The 18,644-nt window shown below is 48.3% G+C and overlaps 1 protein-coding gene across 1 annotated transcript in view; it reads left to right on the top strand.

Annotated features, from left to right (window-relative positions):
• TMEM30A (transmembrane protein 30A) overlaps window positions 1–18,644 on the top strand; it is a 284,456-nt gene that overhangs the window by 58,945 nt on the left and 206,867 nt on the right. The window lies entirely within an intron of this gene.

The raw sequence follows: 18,644 nt of genomic DNA, 5'->3' as shown, positions 1-18,644 counted from the left end.
ACATCTACGAGAGGCGACTGTAATACATGCTGTGTTACATTTATGGTCCAGAGAGCCCCCAGTTCCCCTCTCCCATACCTCATAATTTCCTCATTCCCCATGCAGATTTTCCCCAATTTGTGCAGGCAAACCCGGAATCAGTAAATTTGCTCTTAAAGTGCCGCACAATTATCCATGTCCAGCACCCAACAAGACGCTTTGGCAGCATCCCTTGCCCCCCATAACATGGCTATGTTTTGCTTTGCCACTATCATGGTGTTGGCCACAAATATCTTTTAGGAACAGAGTTAGCACACCATCCGCCACCCAGATTCCCAACAGGAGCAGTTTCGGTCAGCCACTATTGGTTGAGAAACAACTCCAGACTCTCTGCAGCACCCTGGTCCAAAATCGGTGGATTTTTTAACACTCCCAGATCATGTGGTAGAATGATCTGACCCCTGTATAGCATTGCAGGCAGTAGGGATCTGTTATTCGACCCCATTTGAAAAGTAGTTACCAATTGTAATATACCCAATATAGTATTTTTAGTTGTATAAGTTGGTAGCGAGCTTGGGTGGCTATTTCCCTTTAAGCCGTCACGGCATCCTGCCTCTCTTCTGCTTCCAAGGCCCCTATATTGTTGTTCCATCTCTGTCCAAGGTTTACCAACTGGTGTGTGTGTGTGTGTGTGTGTGTGGTGTAGTTAGTATTTGGTAGAGGGTGGAGATCGACTTCCTGGTGAGGTCTGTGGATGTTGGCCTCTACCGGCGTCTAGTCTGGTCATTGGAAACTACCCCCAGAATTGTGTCCATAGGGCGTGTATGGGTTGGATGTAGTAATAGTCAGGTCCTTCCAAATTAAATGTCTGTTGCAGCTCCTGAAATGGCTGTATTCGTTCGGCCTCTAAAACATCCTCCACTACTCTGATATTCTTCTCATGCCAGCATTTCACAAAGGGTAGTTCTGCTATGTCTCTGTTGCGCCACAATGGGGCCATCCTAGTCGCCATCCCACTACATCCAACTGCTTTTGTGTACCCTCCTATATACATGTACCCTCTGCTGTGAAATGTGATGCAACCGCTTTGTCTCCAGTCTTCCATATAAGAGCTGAACAGTCGGACTGGCTTTTCCGTAAACAATTGAATACCCTTTTGTTTTCTGCAAGCTTCCTACCTTTGACATAAGAACTGTACCTTACTGAATCCATCTTAAAAGGCTTGCTGTAACCAGCGCCCTGATGCCTCCGGGCTCGGCACACATTCTCAAATGCAAAAATAAATATAACCCCTGTAGCGTGTACCCGCCACACAGTCCGTCAGGTTCTACCCTGATAACATGGCCAGATCGAGTCTCCATGCTGCCATCCGTTTGAACAGTGCGGACAGAACAGACGGCGAGGCACCGTTTGAAGGCTTTAATAATATCAAAAGCACTTTAAAATAAGTTGGAAAGACTGAAAACTGTCTTTGGCCCTTCACAGGTTGCCTAGTTGCCGCCTGATTGCTACCACTGAAGACAGGAGATTGATTCCGAGACAAATAATAGTTTTGCTGTTGATGGTCCTGAAGAAAGTGACGATCTATATGTCACAAACTGGTTGACCTATGATGTGTATATGCTTTCTGAACTACGTTCTAGGGATAACACTTTTTACTACTTGTCATTTTTTGGGTTTTGTTTTTTATCAGAATTGTCCTGTGTGACTACTTACATACTTAAAAGTATATGAATAGGTTTGAAGACAAACCACATTGACGCACACTTAAGGGTGGGTTCAATAAAGCAAAAATCCCCTCTTTAATGCTAGATGGATGAGTCCTGTGACATTATACATTGTGTTTTGCACTTAAATTGTATGTTTGAATAACCCTACACTAATTTAGAAGTTGGCTTAGAGAACAAGATTGAGCTTAGCAAAGGGATCGATTTCTCCCTCTATCCCTGTTACACAGGTGGCGCAACCCCACTTCCTATGCTTACCGGGGGTTCCCAGGGAACGTCTAGGTCTTACCTTGGGGGCAGTGACAGGTTTACAAAATTGTCTTAGATTTAGTCTTATCCTTAAAATTGTTTGTGCCCTTGTGTGTTATAAGTGATTTAAGAGGTTAATCGCATATTGAACAGGTTCCCTGTTTGTTTGCTTTGCGGGTCTCCTTTCAGCCATTCGTTTGCTAGTGCCAGCTGGGAAGCCCAATGATAGAAGCCCAACCCCCTCACCCCTCCGCCATACCGACCTGTATACATATTTGAAAGTGATCCTAGGAGGAGCCTCTCTCCAGCAGTTTCCATAGAGCCCTTTCATCTGCCGAAACGTCCTCTCTGGGATCCTGGGCAGAAGTGTCCTGGAGCACATACAGGAACCTGGGGAATGACATCATCTTGAACATTGCCGCTCTCCCCATTAATGAGATCGGCAACCTTGACCAAAAGTTGGAATCCATAAGGCGGTTCGTTATGGGCGTCTGATTTAATTTTGTGGATTCTGCCGGCAATATTCATAGTTGCCCCCCCCCCCCCCCCCCCACCACCCCCAAATATTGGAACGATCCTATCGCTGCCCGAAACTGACAATTGTCAGATATCGTTTGTGAGCCTCCCCTGCACTGGAAACCAAATGGATTTGGTCCAATTAACCCTCTAGCCACTTTATGGTCCATAAATCTGCAAGATTTCTGCCATTCTGGTCACTGATCGATGAGGGCCCTCCCACATACAGCAGCACGCCATCGCTGTATAGTGACACCCACTCCTCATGCCCCAATGACCACCCCCCCTAAGGGGGGGTCGACCCTTAACCACACTACTAACGACTCAGTTGCCAGCACAAACAGTGCTGGCGAGAGGGTACAGCCCTGTGTGCGCCTCATTGGAACAAGGGGTTTAGACCTTTTGCCATAAACCAGGAACCTCGCCTTGGGATCTGCATACAGTTTTTTAACCCATTGTAGGAACTGTCCCAAATCCCATCCTTTCTATCACTATCCAAACAAAGGACCAATAGCCGGAGTGGTAAGACTTTTCAAAATCAATTGCGACTATGGGTAGTAGACCCAAGATGACATCGGCCCTGTCCAGAGCCACCTGGAGCCTCCTGATGTTCATATGAGTCACCCTGTGAAGCAAGAACCCATTTTTATCCAGATGGATCGTGGTTGGTAGATCATTCAGCCTTGTGGCAAACACCTTGGCCATAACCTTAGACTCTATGTTGAGGAGCGATAGTGGGTGATACAATGCACACTCGTTCGAGGGCTTGCCATTTGTAGGAATGACAATTACTGTTGCTTGGCAGAGGTCCGGGGGGGAAGTGTATGGTCTCTCTGCACTCTTGAAACATTGACAGCATGGGCTATGTAACCTCCTTGGCGATTCTTTCCAGAACTCTGTTGGGAATCCGTTTGGCCATGGCGCCTTACCCAATTCCAGCAATCTATCACCACCTATCTCTTCTCCGGAGAATGCTGGCTCCAAGGTTTCAACCTGCCGCGCTGTCAAGTGCGGTAGGGGGGATTTACCCAAGCAGATCATCATAGGTCACCTTTGGTGTCCCGTCGGGACTGTATAGAGCTTCTGCTAGTAATATGCAAAGATGTTGCAAATCTTACGAGACCTTCCTTTCAACTCCCTCTTCCATAGCCACACTACAAACGTGACTAGATGGCTGTTCCGCTTTTCTAGCCATGCCAATAGCTTACCTGCCTTGACCCCAACTTCATATACCCTTGCTCTCTAGGTCATATCGGCCTGTCTTGCCGTGTCTGTGGCCAGCGTACGGTAGGAGTCCCTCATCTGGATGAGGGACCGTTGATTATTCAGGGAACGGTCCGCTATAAATCCCTATTTCAAAATCAACCATTCGAATTCAGTAGACGCCATCTGTGCTAGTCTGTTCTACCAAAGTCATGATTGCCTCCCCTCTCAGCACTGCTTTATATCCTTCCCACAGGGTCGTGGCACTACCCCCTGAAGCGGTATTTCCTGTGAAATACTCCAGTTCTGTCCCCCAATTGGTCTAGTATCTCCGGAAAAAACAGATAAAGCTCTTTTAGCCTCCATGAGAACTCATTACTTCTCTGACCCTCCCCCATTACCATCAATACTGGAGAGTGATCCGTTATGCCCCTTGGTAGGATTTGCACAAGATTCACTCTGTAGGTAACTGGACCTGTCGCAAAAAAATAGTTTGGTAAGTGAGAGGTGTGCCCTGAATGAAACGAATAGCCTTTCTCTCCGGGGTGTAGCATGTGCCATGTGTCCACTAACCCTTTGGCCTTCGCAAAGTCACTAAGTTTCGTGTGGTTCCCCCTGCCACCCTTTGGAATCTGATAACGGTCCTGACCCCTATCCATAACGTCATTAAAATCGCCCCCACCACCCAGTGATTTTCCTGGTGTTGTACAAATAATTCATGGAGCTCACATAGCAGTTCCATTTATGGAGGCAATGTGGCATATACACAGAGCAGACCCAGCATCACCTCCCCTAGGGAACCCTTCACCAGTATAAATCTAACTGTGTCACTGAGGATACTGCGAACTGTACTTGCTTCCTAACCATTATCATAACCCCCATAGTTCCATTGTCGCCTGCGTTCCACCTGCACGGTAAGAGCTGCCTTTGAGCTCTGGGCCTATCAAGGCACCAAAGCCCTTCTTGGTATCTAATTGTTATTTTTGCAAACTGCGCACTCTATGCTCCTTTTTCACCCTACCGTGCAAACTTCCTGGTCATTTCCCCTGCCCTCTGATTCTGCCCATCCATTCCCTGATTGGGCATCCAGTCCAGGAAGCTCTCCTAACCAAGGGCCCCAGGGCAGCCTTGCCCGGGCAACTGGCGAAGGACCAGATGCAAAGGGTGGCTTCTCTTCATGTTTGCCAGGGACGCCTGATGCATATCACCTACAGTGACTGATAAAGACAAGTGTGTTGTGGGCAGGGAGTACAGCCATTACTGTACTCTGGTAAAACCCCACCACTTCTACTACCCAATACCGTATACCTAGCCTAATTACGTAACTGGTATTCAGTGTACTTAAAATGTAATGTTTTTTAGGTGTCTTTCCTTGCTGCGCCAAACTTAAATCTGGGTGTTTTCCATTGCTGTGCTAAAGTTAAATCTGTGTCTAATTAACTTACATAGCCTTGCCAAATCTGAATTCTGAAGAGTCTATCACTGTGCGCAGAAAAGAGGCTCGTTGTAAGTATTTGCATCGTTAACTTCACACCCCAAATAGAAATTTGTGTGAACATCTCGTTGCTGTCGCTCGGAGATTGGCAGGGTGTCGTTTTCACTCCTCTCCCTGCCATGCTTCCCCACATCTTCCTTGCGGTACTAAAAATATAATTTATTCTTACCATGTTCCACCTCAGCACTTCTGCCACCCAGTTTTCTTCTATATAGGCCACCCGGCTATGGCTGAAATTTCGCCGACTCTCTGCGACTCCCTCTCAACCACGCTGATCCAGTGATCACTTTGCTAGGAGATTTCAACATATGGTTTGATGCTAACCCCTTGACACGCTCCCTCACCGACAATCTGGAAGCTCTCGACTTAACTGGTTTTCCACCTGACCCATATTGCAGGGCACACCCTTGACCCACTATTCTGCACATTCTGCAGGCAGCATGGCCCACTCCATCAATAAATCCTTCTCATCTAGCACCTTCCCAGAGGCCTTCAAAACCTAAAATCTCAAACCGCTACTCATTAAACCCAGCCTCGACACACTCTTCCCCATCAAACTAACACCCAATCTCCAACACCTGCTTCATTACTAAATGAACTGCCTGTGCAGTATACAACCAATATCTACCTAAGCCCACTGCCGGCTCTCATCTGCGCTCGCAACCTTACCTGCTACAGTTACGCAGATGGCTACCAGATAATTTTCAAAATTCCCAAGACTCCAGCCTCCCCAATTCCTGACCTCACCTCTTGCCTCTTGGATATCGATTTATGGATGATGACCAACCACCTAATCCACAACCCAGACAAATCAGAAATCCTAATATGCAGGAAAACTGCTCCGATTCCCCAACCTTTACAATAGCCACAAGCCCTGGGAGCCCCACCTGCCGCCTCCAACTCTGTCAAAAATCTTGCATGCACCATGGACTCGGACCCATCCCTCTCCAAACATCAACTGTTTCCAAAGCCTGCCACTTCCACTTATGCATCCTAAAGCAAATCTTTCCCTAACTCACCTATCCTCGAAGTCTCTGCAATACTGGCCATCGTCCTCTCCTGCTTGGACTAAGCCAACTCCCTCTTTCTCAGCGTCCCTGCATGCCAGTTGAGGAAACTCCAATGAATCCAAAACTCAGCAGCCAGACTGCTCCTTGTCCTCTCGCCCAGAGAACATATCACTACATTGGCTCCCTATCCCTGTGAAGGAAGCGGAATCAATGGGCATCTTTTTCATATCGTACTCGTGCTGTATTTCCCCTCTCTCTGAGCCTTCTGTCTTTGTCTTTAGATTGTACTGCATGTTTCTTGAATTCTAGTTCCAGTCTCATTTCATGATATTCTTGGCTTAGATTGTGACCCACAGGGGTCATGATAGGAGACTGTTGAATTACAGGAGCAGGCTGAAGGGGTTACTTGCTGCATCCTTGAGGGTCCTCCTCACCTTCTGACCCATTTGGCATATTGGCGCTAAGCTCTAAACTATCAGTTTCATCAATTTCCATATCATCGTTCGGAGTAGAGGTTATGGGCCTACTCCAAGGGTTTTGGTGATGTAACACCTTTTCAATCAACTCATTTTTCTACCCTTTAAACTCAGTCCCTTTGTCCTACATATATCTTTCAATTGTTTCATTTCAAGTGCAGTAAGGGACTGTTAATTAAAATGATACATTCATGGCATTATTTTCAGTTACAAGATTACTTTTCTGTTTGGTGGAGCTAGCTTTGTGGATGGTTTACTTGGGCACAAGTACAACCAGTAGTCGCTGCAACCGCTCTACACCAATCCCACCGCCTGCTACCAGTGTTAGGTAAGAATTGGTGCAGTCCAACTGGTGTGGGACTACACAAGACTTATCTCTTGGTAATAGGTAACTCACCTTTTAAAATAGGCCTGTACTACACAAGTTGGTAGTGTGACTGAGCAGCCAGGCTTATCTTAAGAGGGGTAATGTTTGCTGTAGAGCTGTGCAATGAAACCAGTAAATACAAGTATCCAATTAAACACTTGCACACTTAAAGTTTATATAATATTTGCTTATTATTAAATAAATATTTGTTTATACACAAAGATATTTAAAGCATTCTATAGGTGTAACATGCATTCTCAGCTAGGATTCAATAAAAAAAGTGAACAATAACGCAGGTGAGTAATTCATTCAGATGTTACACATTCTCCAGCACCTGGAGGTCATTGAGGTCAGTATAGCATTGATGTAGTATCACCTTTGCAATATTGAGTTTGTCAATGAAGGAAAGGTTACGGATTTATCAGAACAGAAGTGATAGTTAGATTTTACCAGAGGGATGCAGGCAGTCTATTATCCCAGTATTAAAGTGTTCAACAATTAAAACCTGTAAGGGAGCAAGCGCTGCCAAAGCCAATAGGTTCAGAAAGAGGCCTTTAGGAAGCCAGGACAGCCAAAGTCAATGCACAAAGCCAACGTTCTGATGCTCTTCTTAGAAAAGAATTCTCAAATAGTCGGTATTCAAAAGAGAAATCGTAGCAACTCAAGAGGAGTCACCTTTAGAAAGCACAAGCTGAGAGGGCGCTAGAGAGCCATCCAAGATGGCAGTCCATTAGAGAGCTCCATACAGTGCCCCTGACAAATCAGAATAAATGGTGCCTTGAGTGCTTCCACACTCGTGTAACCGCCAAAACCTATTCACAGAACCCTCTGTGCTACCCTGAGGGTAGCCAGCTAGCTGCAGCTCATGTACGTGCCAATAATGCTTTTACCAAGGTGGGCGCCGCATGAGTGTAATCATGGCTCCCCAGTGGCAGCAACACAACGAAGCAGGCAGAGCCCAGCTACCTTCAGCCCAGCCGTTGCGGTCACCTGGCTGCGACACCCCGACGCCCGACCGGGGCTGCATCCCAGGGAGCCCACTACGACGGTGGAGTGAACCGCTAGTGACACGACCTGGTGCAACTGTGGGCGGATGTCGCCAACCCCCAGAGACTGAGGCAGTTTGGAGCCCGTCTAGCAACGAACAGCCAGACACTGCCCGGCCCTGCCTGCACTCCACGTCGCGGCCCGCAACGGATCCAGAGAGTGGCCTCCGGCGAACCCGGAGGAAAATATCACGTCACCCCTGAAGACCTGCAGCACGACGGCGGCGCACCAGGTAGGAGCAGTACCCATATGCTTGGTTACTCCCCCCCCACCCCCCAGGCCCAAGCAGACCCCAAGACACTTTAGCACTGGCCTCTTGCCTCGCTTCTCCCTGTCTGGAGGCGGCCCCCTTTCAGGCAGCCGAGACGGGTTGGGAGCCACGGAACCCTGTCCATCCCAGCAGAGCTGAAATTCGGACGGGCACTTCCACGAAGCACCGTCCCTCGGGGCTACTCAAACTGTTTTAAAACACCACCAGAACAGTCTGTGCTCGCCCCCCCTCCCCCTCCCATCCCTCCCAGGGTGGTAGACGATGGCATTGCATTTAACCAAAGACTAGAGAAACCTCCTGGTCTCCCCCGGGGAAGGACCGAACACTAAAGAAGAGCGCCTCCTCTGCCATCATACACGGAGTCGGGAGCTCTATTGGACTCCCCCAAATACTTCAGAGGCCTATCCGAACGGCACTGCAGGTAATAACATCCACTCCACCAGCTTCTACAAGTCTGGCGTACCCGGGATCTCCCGACACCGGAGGACGCCTACACCACTCGGGGGCAAGCTTCTCCTGAAAGGTACAGCAAAGACAAACAATCGCAGACCCCCTGCGGGCCTGTGGCCTACGCTCCGGGGGGGGGGTATCCATAGTTACAAAAATCTCGACCCAGGTGTAGGCTCGGCTCCCACAATACCATCTAGCCCCCCCGACACCGGGCTAAGAAAAGGAGCCCCAACTTGAGACCAACACTGGAGAGGACTCTGGGCCCCCAGGTGGACCCACTGCGACACTGCACCGAGCTACGCAGCCAACAGGCATAGTATCGATGTAAACTGCATCTATTAGACCCTGTGGCACAGTCACAGCCCCGGTGTGGAGTAGACCTGCCTGAAGCGGCCACTATGTTGTCACGGTACAACCCATTCTGCAACTCTTGCAGAATCGAACTGGCTCCTCAGTCTTACAGGTGACCAGTCAGGCAGGGCCCACCAGCCAGAGTTCCCACCACAAGGGACAGCTTTTAATCATTGCACCAAGCAACCTGCAGACATCTTTCAATGGGACACCATTCCTGACGTGCGCCTACATCCCGACCTTCCTTCTATGGTTCTGCCCAACCTTCACTACTTTAGAACTCCCCAGGCTGTCCACAGGGAAGGAACAGGCGGGTCCCACTGGTGACGGCTCTGCTCTACTCACCCCAGCGCCACCACATGGTCAGACATTCTCGTCCCTAAGTCTTCACCACCTATAAGCTTGCAACTGTCTTACACTTTTGTGTCACAGCCACAAAGTGATCTGTTGTAAGTCACCAGTAGAGCCAAGAACCGCGGCACAGTTACGACCCTCCAATCAGCCCGGCCGCCTCTGGCAAGATCCCGCCCACTCAACCAAACCTTGCTACTCCACTACGAACCCCAACACCTCGCCTGCCACCCGTGAAACAAGACCACTCCAACGTAGTAAAATGGGCAAAACCGACAACGAAAACAGACTTTCGAAACCGGGGCCACAGCCAAAACACCAAAACAAACTAACGATGGCCCAGTCCTCCACCACAGATCCTGCAGAAGACTCCATGTCACCCCCCAACACTTGACATTCGGGAGATCCTCCTTGGCCTCAAGGCCGGGATTGGCAATCTTGATGCCAAAATGGACGCTCTCTTGTCCAAAGTAGACTTACTCCAACACATATTGGACAAACATGGCGATCGACTTGACACTGTGGAAGAAAGGGTATCCAATCTGGATGATAACGCATCCGCATTGACCACCAGGGTCACGCCAGTGGAGCGGCAAATGCAAGAAGTGACCGCAAAAAATTAAGACCTCGAGGGGCGTGCCCGCCGAAGCAACATTAGACTGGTGAGGATACGGGAACAGCAAGCTCCAGCGAAGATGGAGGATTTAGTAGAACAGTTGTGCAAAGACCTCTTCGGGGCAATGGCGTTCTCACCACCCTTTGTGGTGGAGAGAGCGCACAGAATCCCAGCTAGTTGCCTGGTCCCAGGCGCCCCACCGCACCCCATCATAGTAAAACTTCTCAATTTCCGAGACTGGGACACCATCCTCAAGCTAGCACGAGAAAAGGGCGACCATCAATACGAGGGAGATAAGGTTCAGTTCTTTCCTGACTTCTTACCCTCCGGTCCAGCTGTCCAGGAGAGCCTTCACCAGAGTAAAACGCTGCCTACAAGAGGGGCATATCCAATATTCAATGCGGTTTCCAGCGAAATTAAGAATCCTTCATGCCGGGGAAACCCCCAGTTGTTCACCTCCCCCGAAGAGGCAAACACTTTCTTGGATGATATAGGATGCCAACCCCTACAAAACAGACCAAACCAGCAGCGGGGAGAGCGAGGCAGAGCTGACCCCCCTTCCCCCATGAAACGACACCGGCAGGCCTCTGCACACTCAGCTATGTACAACAGGAAGACGCACAGACAGGCACCGTCTGTTTTAAAACCAGGCATTGTTCTTGGGAGGCACTAGTGCCATAAGCTCAGCACTTTTTCATAACTGGTTAATTTGGGGGGAGGGTTTCTTTACGAACAGGTTGGAGGTTGCCCATCAGGGAGTATTAAGAAAGTATTAAGAATGGGTAAGGTTCTTGGTTCTAGAACTTGCACCCGCTGCGGACCCGGCCAGCACCACCCGCCTCCCACCCAAGCCTGAAGAGTTACAACGCACACACACATCGCCAAAAGACAACGTGAACATCATTCCCACAAGAGTCTGGCCCACTGCACCATTACGGCTGCCCATTCAAACTGATCACATGGAACGTCAGGGGAGCCAACAACTCTGGGCCAAGTCACGGAGGATCTCCCTCTTCCTAAAATGGCACAAAGTGGACATCGCCCTGATCCAGGAAACCCACCTGACTCAATCCTCTGAAAACCGTTGGGACCCTATCGGGGGGTGCCATCGGTATTATGCATCTTACTCTCCGTGTGCTAAAGGGGTCGCGATCTTGATCGCCAAGAACATCAACTTCACGCTGGTTGAGGTCGCCTGAGACGCAGAAGGCAGAAACCTACTAGTGAACGATATCCTGGCGGGAGTCAACCTGGTCCTGGTGAACTCATACGGCCCAAACGTCGATGATGCCAATTCCTTCGACTGGGTAATGCAACGACTTGCAAGCATCTCTAATGCCACAGTCATCTTTGGTGGCGATCTCAACACCGAACTGGACCCCATGTGTGCGACAGATCGCACACGGACTCCAGATCAAACACAAAAGCGAGCTCAGGTCCGCAAAATATGCGACACCTACAACTTGACAGATGTATGGCTCCGATCCCACCCATCGTCCAGTGAATTCACATTCCACTCATGGGTACACGGGACCAGCTCACGCCTTGACTATCTTATGGTGTCCAGAGACGGCAAACTGCATTGGGATGAATGGCTTATCTAACCGCAAAACATCTCAGACCACTCCCCAGTCTCCTTGGTCGCTGCCCCGTCCAACCAGCAACCCAGGAACTACTCCTGGAGATTCAAAGCTGGGGCCCCCCAAGATGCAGTGTTTGTGCAAGAAGTCCACAAGGAGATCATATCCTTTCTGGCCCTGATTCAATGCACAGCCCCTTCACGCAGGATCCTCTGGGAAACACTTAAATGCTGCACGAGAGGGATCTGCATTGCTAAAGAACACAGAGTCCTGAAAATGATCCATAAGGTTTTCTGCAAAAATGATCGCCTAAAGGACCTTGAAAATACTTTTGAATCTACCAACAACTGAGCCGTACTTGGTCTTATTAGGTCAGAACTAAATTAATTTAGAACTAATGCGGAGCGGGAGAGCCGCTACCTCGCAAGGAGTCATCAGACACGTCAATATGGCGAAGGGCAGAAGCCCGGAGCCCTCCTAGCAAGCATGCTGGCAGCTGACAAGAAACCTCCCCCATTGAGTGTATCCAGGACTGGCAAGGAAGACTTGTGTATTCCGAAAAAGATATAGTGGCAACCTTCCGCGACTATTACCAAGAACTCTACAACTCTAAATCCACTGGCTCCTCCGAAGCCCTTCACCAATACCTGGAGGATACTGAACTACATTGGCTATGCAACGAAATGAGAGCACACCTCGACAAACCGATTACTCTGGAAGAGGTTCTTGAAGTCATAAAAGAACTGCCGGGATCCAAGACACCTGGCCTGGATGGCCTAATCAGCGAATTCTATAAAGCTGTGGGTCCCACGTTGGCTCCTCTCCTACTAGCAGTATTTGAAGAGGCTGTAAAGACAGGTCACTTGGCCCCGACGCTATGAGAAGCCAATCTCATCCTACTGCACAAAGCCGGCAAACCACCGGATGAGTGTGCCTCGTATAGACCGATATCATTGATCAACTTCGACAATAAAATCCTTGCCAAGATCCTGACCAAAAGGCTTCTCCCTTTTAATGCCAGGACTAGTACTGGCTGACCAGGCAGGCTTCGTACCAGGAAGGAATACAACCTTTGGCATCCGCCGGATGTTCGGAATCATAGAAGCACTGGACCCAACAACTCAAGCCATAGCCGTTCTTCTCGATGCCGAAAAGGCATTCGACTGCGTCGAATGGCCTTACCTATTTGCTGTATTCCGCAAAATGCGATTAGGGTCTCACTTCATCAAACTTGTCTCGCTGCTGTACAAACACCCTCAGACAGTCCTCTCAATAGGATCCACAAAATCCGATCCCATCAAACCGAAGAGAGGCACCAGACAGGGCTGCCCCCTGTCGGCACTGCTGTTCGCCTTAGCAATGGAACCCCTGGCCACTAACCTGAGATCCAAATTCATGCACAAAGACCTATCCATTGGTCCACACAAACTGATCCTTTCCCTCTACGCCGACCAGTCAGCCGATACTGGGAAGATATCCTGACCACAACCTCAATGATCGTAGGAGAACAGATCCTAAGGTGCCCCACAGTAACCATGCTGGGATGCACACATAACTTGCCTTCATCAACAAGGAAACTCGCAAACTTTCTGCTGGTGCTTGCATGGCGCCGAGTCGCGATGTCCTGGGGCAGAGGTCCGCCACCATCACTGAGACAATGGCTACAATACGTGACATACTGCCACGACGTTGAAACAAACTTCATCAAAACACTACCGCTCCATGCTCGCCCCCAGACATCTGGGGCTCATACATAAATTACTTGCTGACTCAAGCTGATTGAATGCAGGGACCCGGGTCTAGACCAACAACAACGAGAACACGACTAGCCCTTACGGGCCTCATACCCATTAATTGAACTAACCACAGGGTATCGATAACTGATGTTGCGAAATACATGCATATGACTGAAACAGGATGGGGGCGATGCCGGGGGGAGGGGTTGGTATTTTACGATGTAACTTCTTTCATTGTAGTCACTTTTTCCTTTTTCGTTTCACCCGTTTACTTGTTATGCTAAAAGAATCAAAAATAAAGTTAAAAAAAAAAGAGAGCAAGCACAAGCTGTAAGGCCAATGCAGGTAAATTGCGGTCAACCTCGTGTAGGGTTAAATCCCACTCCAAAAGATGGGAAGCACCCCAAATGGCAAAAGGATAAAATATTGCAAGCCCCATAGTGCCTTGAAAATGAAGAAAGTGTTCCAGCTGGTTCCCTTCACAATGCAATGCAGTAGACCCCTTGTCCTTGGTCGTGGTGACGAAAGGGAGGACATCTGGCGTGCTCCTGCGGCAGCACTCGAGAGAGGGACTAGGCAACAATGGATTTTCGTCGATTCAGCAGCTTTGTGGTTTTGGAGCGTTTTTCTCTGCACCAATGAAGAAGGAAAAGCTCTGGTTAGGATTTCTTTGATCCCTCGGTCTTGGACTCTGGTGAGAGGACTCTGGACGCAGATGTCTTGCTTCTATACTTTCCTCTGGTTGCCCACGAAGATCTGGGCGGATTCGGACTTCTGAAGACAATGCACTCACAAGTGGTCGTGGTACCCCCAGGTATTGGACTTCTGCAGTCTTGGAAAGTCACAGCAAGTTGGGGGTTGCGCCAAAATAGTTTGTCTCAAGGCTAGTTGGTCCCACCAGCCCAAGGGAGGAAATCGTCCTTTACAGTTCTTCCCTGTCGATTCAAAACCGGGGTCAGCACAGCTGCAGGTCTTCACCGGGCACTTTGGAACTGGTTTTACTCGGGCACACCTAGAGACGAAGGACAGGGAAGTTTCAGGAACCTCCCACACTTGCTGCCTTTCGGACACAGTGGAGCGTGGGTGGGCTCCAGGGCTGAAGCACACCAAAGACAAACTGCACAAAGGATGTGAACAGAGTAAACGCCTAGAAGAAACTAACAAGAAATGGCGAAAAAAGAAGACTTGAGTCATTTTGGGAAAATAGTCCCCCTTGGGTGCAGGACTGCAGCTGAGATGTCTGCAGATACATGTCACTTGGTAGTAAAAAAGAAACCACTGCCACCAGCCATTCAAGTGAGTTAGTGTAACAAAATGTTACATGAGGAATGGGTTAAAGAAATTACTATGTAACCACGCCCCCTTGACCCTCCCCCTCTGCACTCCACATAGGGTGGTGTGTGCTGGACCCATAAAGTAAAGTGAAGTAAGATGGGGGTCATCTTACTATTCTTGGCAAGTTTAGTTCCCCAAAGAAAATGTAGTTAAACATTAAGAGACGTTTAAGGGATTTCTCAGTGGCACTGCACCAAAGGTGCTGTGTGTCGCAATGCAAAAGCAGATGCCTATAAAGTTAGCAAGGCTCCATAAAAACATGTAGCACTTTTTCTGCATCCAGCACTTTATTTCCTGGTTAGCATTCGTTTGCAATCAGCACTCAATTATTAATTGGGTTTATAGCAATTCTATCTTTTGAATGCAACTTATAAATGAGACAGCGATGTTTTTACCTCGATCAATACAAGGTTATGAATTGTGGTAGTTTGGCACTTAGCACTTTTTTTGCATCCAGCACTTTATTTCCTGGTTAGCATTCGTTTGCAATCAGCACTCAATTATTAATTGGGTTTACAGCAATTCTATCCTTTGAATGCAACTTATAAATAAGACAGTGATGTTTTTACCTCGATCAATACAAGGTTATGAATTGTGGTAGTTTAATTGTGTCTGAATATTTCGAGGCATGAGATTTGACAACAATTTTATACATAAATTAATTCTTTCTTTTCATTGATGTTTAGATGTTTATATATCATGCGATTTTACTATGATAATAAATTAAAAATTAAAATGTGAATATCTATGTCTGAGCTTCCTCCTCTTCTTTGCCTCTAGTTTTTACAATTGAGTACTCTGATTAATATAGTACTTTTCCATGTGAACTTCTTTCCCCTTCCGGGGTTTTTTCGTGCATAAAAACAGTAAGCAACATAGAAAATCATAGTCAGAAAAACCCATGAGTGAGGAAAAGGGTCCCACTCACTCAGGAGTAAAAAATGTAAAAGCCCTAAATCCACCAAAAGCGCTCAGGGTCTCAAAGGTTAAAGGGAATTGGCACAGAAATGAACATTCTCCTCAACAGCCCTGACCTCCCACACCAAATCGCCCCCAGCTTCTGTCTATACTCAGCACTTGCCTTGGCCCACCCTACACCTTTGGAGGCTCGCACTTAACTTACATTGCACTTGACCTGTTGCTCACTCATGAGCACCTCAGCACCTATCCCATACCCTCTCCCTCTTGCACATTCTGAACACTCATTTACTTCCTGTATAAGCACCTAACAAGCAAACAATAAATAAATACATAAAATAAATGCATGTGGGGGGATCAGGCTTACTAATTTTACTCCTGTCCACGTCTTTCTCTCGCATAGATATGTGGCTGGTTTCCGTTGTGCTACATGGGGTTGGGGTGCAGAGGGAGGGGGCAGGGGTTCTAAGACTTGTATTCTTCCTAGATCCTACTTTACTAACTCGTCTGTATCTCCTTGACGCGCAGTAGTCTCCCCAAACCCCGACATAACTGCCTCTTTAAATTGCAGGCCTTGGCGGATGTGGCATTTGTGACCAGCATTAATGATCATGTGAAGCTATACATTGAAACAAATATTGACTCTGTACATCGTCCCGAACACTCTGGAAGGCCTTCAAGGTATACATAAAAGGGATAGTTATGACTGCGGAATCCAGTGTAGTTAAGATAATTGGGCGCGATATAGTGAAGAGCGCCTCAGTGCACTAGAGTGGGAACACACGGCAACTCTGTCTGCGGCCACGCATGCACAAGAGAATGAAGCAGTGGGCAATTTCAGGAACACTACGCTGATCGTGAACTCAAATTCCTTGATGCTCCACTGGACGCCAGGCGTTATGGGGAGGGAGAAAGACCGGGCCGGCTGTTAGCTTGTAAAGTGCAGCGGGATGGTGGCAGCTGGTGTATTCCACTTATTACGGACGACGTAGGTACACCAGTACATACTCATGAAGCAATCAACAAAGTATTTGTAAAGTTCTACTTCAATGAAGATACTCACTCCTTGGAGGACATAGATGGGTTCCTAGCAGATCTACCGATCTCGCAGTGGTCACAAGATGCTAGCACCCACCTTGACCTGCTGATCTCCCTGGCTGAAATTACCTGCACGATTGACGATCTGCCAATAGGAAAGGCGCCATGCACCGATGGCTTTACGGCCGAGTTTCATAAATACTAGAAGTCCCACTTGTCGCCCCATTTGCTCCAACTGTGGCAGGAGGCCCTTGAGGCACAGTTACATCCTGAAGCAGTGAAAGAGACCATAATTATGGTCCTCCTGAAACCTGACAAACCCACAGATTGCTGTGGCTCCTATGAGCCCCTCCTCTTAATCAACACAGATGTTTAATTTTTCACAAAAATAATGGCCACTCGACTGTTGCCCTCTATGCCACATGTAGTCCACCCAGATCAAGCAGGATTCATCCCTGGAAGGTCCACCGCACTCAATCTATGGAGACCCGTCAATATTATGGTACTGATAGATCCCAGTGCGCAGGCGGTAGCGGCTGCGCTAGATATTCAGAAAGCTTTTGGCTCAGTCTACTGGCGGTGTATGTATGCCGTGTTGTAGAAATGCGGGTTTGGACTGGCATCCCTTTCCTACATACAACTGCTATACACGAAACCGGTTGCCAGAGTGAGTACCAGTGGAACACTATGGCTAGAGGCAATCGACAGGGATGCCCGTTATCACTGCTCTTATTCGTATTGAGCCACTTGCAGATCTCGTAGGGCATAAACCCAGGCACAAGGGAATTCGTTTGTCAGGGGAACCTGAAATGATAATGCTCTATGCTGATGATGCATTAGTGTATGTTAGAAATCCTCAGATCTCTCTTTTTCCCATTGTGACTGATATTCTGGAGTTTGGGGAGCTGTCTGGTTTTTGTGAAAATTGCGGCAAATCAGAGCTTTTTCCCCTAACGGACATCACTGCTGAAAACCGCGATTTGCAGGGGTTTACTTGGTCCCCAACTGCTATTCGTTATCTGGGCATTATTTCTGCCAAGCATGACACTTTGCTATAAAATATGAGCTTAACTATGCCGCATATATGGTACACCTCACGGCCAAACTCAAGACCTGGGTGCCACGGCCGATGACCATAGCTGGCAGGATTCTGCTGTTAAAAATGACTGTGCTCCCTAAATTGCTGTACCTCTTCCTCCAATATTCCACTGTGGCCTGGATGATTGTTCTTTCAGGAATCTGAGGTAGAGGTCAGTAAATGTGTGTGGTACTCTGGAGCAGTACGATTGAAATGGGCTGCACTGATCCAACCATATGAAGGGTTTTCGCTGCCCCAGACATTCGTTTGTACTGGAATGCGGCGCAGGCACAGTTTGTGGCAGCTTGGATCCCGAAAGGTCCAGCTCCCCCTCACGTTAAACTGGAAATCTACTCTGAAGGAGACAGTTACCTGAGGTTGCTGATCTTTCCCTCCTACTTTGCAGATAGCGGTGAGTTCAATCCGGCCAGCGTCACTGCACTGGCATGGCACAGAATACATGTGAGACTGGGACTGACTGCTACATACCACAGGGACCTCTACCTTTGCTACTGTGTGCCTTCCCTACCCCAAGCACATGCTCCATCTCAACGGACTTGGGCACAATATGAATTTAGCGTAATGGGTGCAGCAATGTACTCTGATGTGATTTTTTTGCCCGCAAGGGATATACTTGTGTTCCAGCAAAGTAAATCCTCCATCTGGTTGCAGTAGACAGGCCTGCGCAGAGCATGCAAGAAACAGTGAGAGGCGTTCCCGGTGGAGCCTGAGAGTGACTTGATCCTGGGGTATATCCTGGCGGCGATTGAGAGCCGGGGCCTGGTGTCATCCATGTACCACCTTGTTCAAAACCGCGTGGAGTTACCACAAACCAAAACTCGATGTAAGTG

Source organism: Ambystoma mexicanum, chromosome 4p, assembly GCF_040938575.1.
Source record: "Ambystoma mexicanum isolate Mex_15411 chromosome 4p, UKY_AmexF1_1, whole genome shotgun sequence".
NCBI classification, from domain to species: domain Eukaryota; kingdom Metazoa; phylum Chordata; class Amphibia; order Caudata; family Ambystomatidae; genus Ambystoma; species Ambystoma mexicanum.
This window is presented reverse-complemented; position numbering and strand designations above follow the sequence as displayed.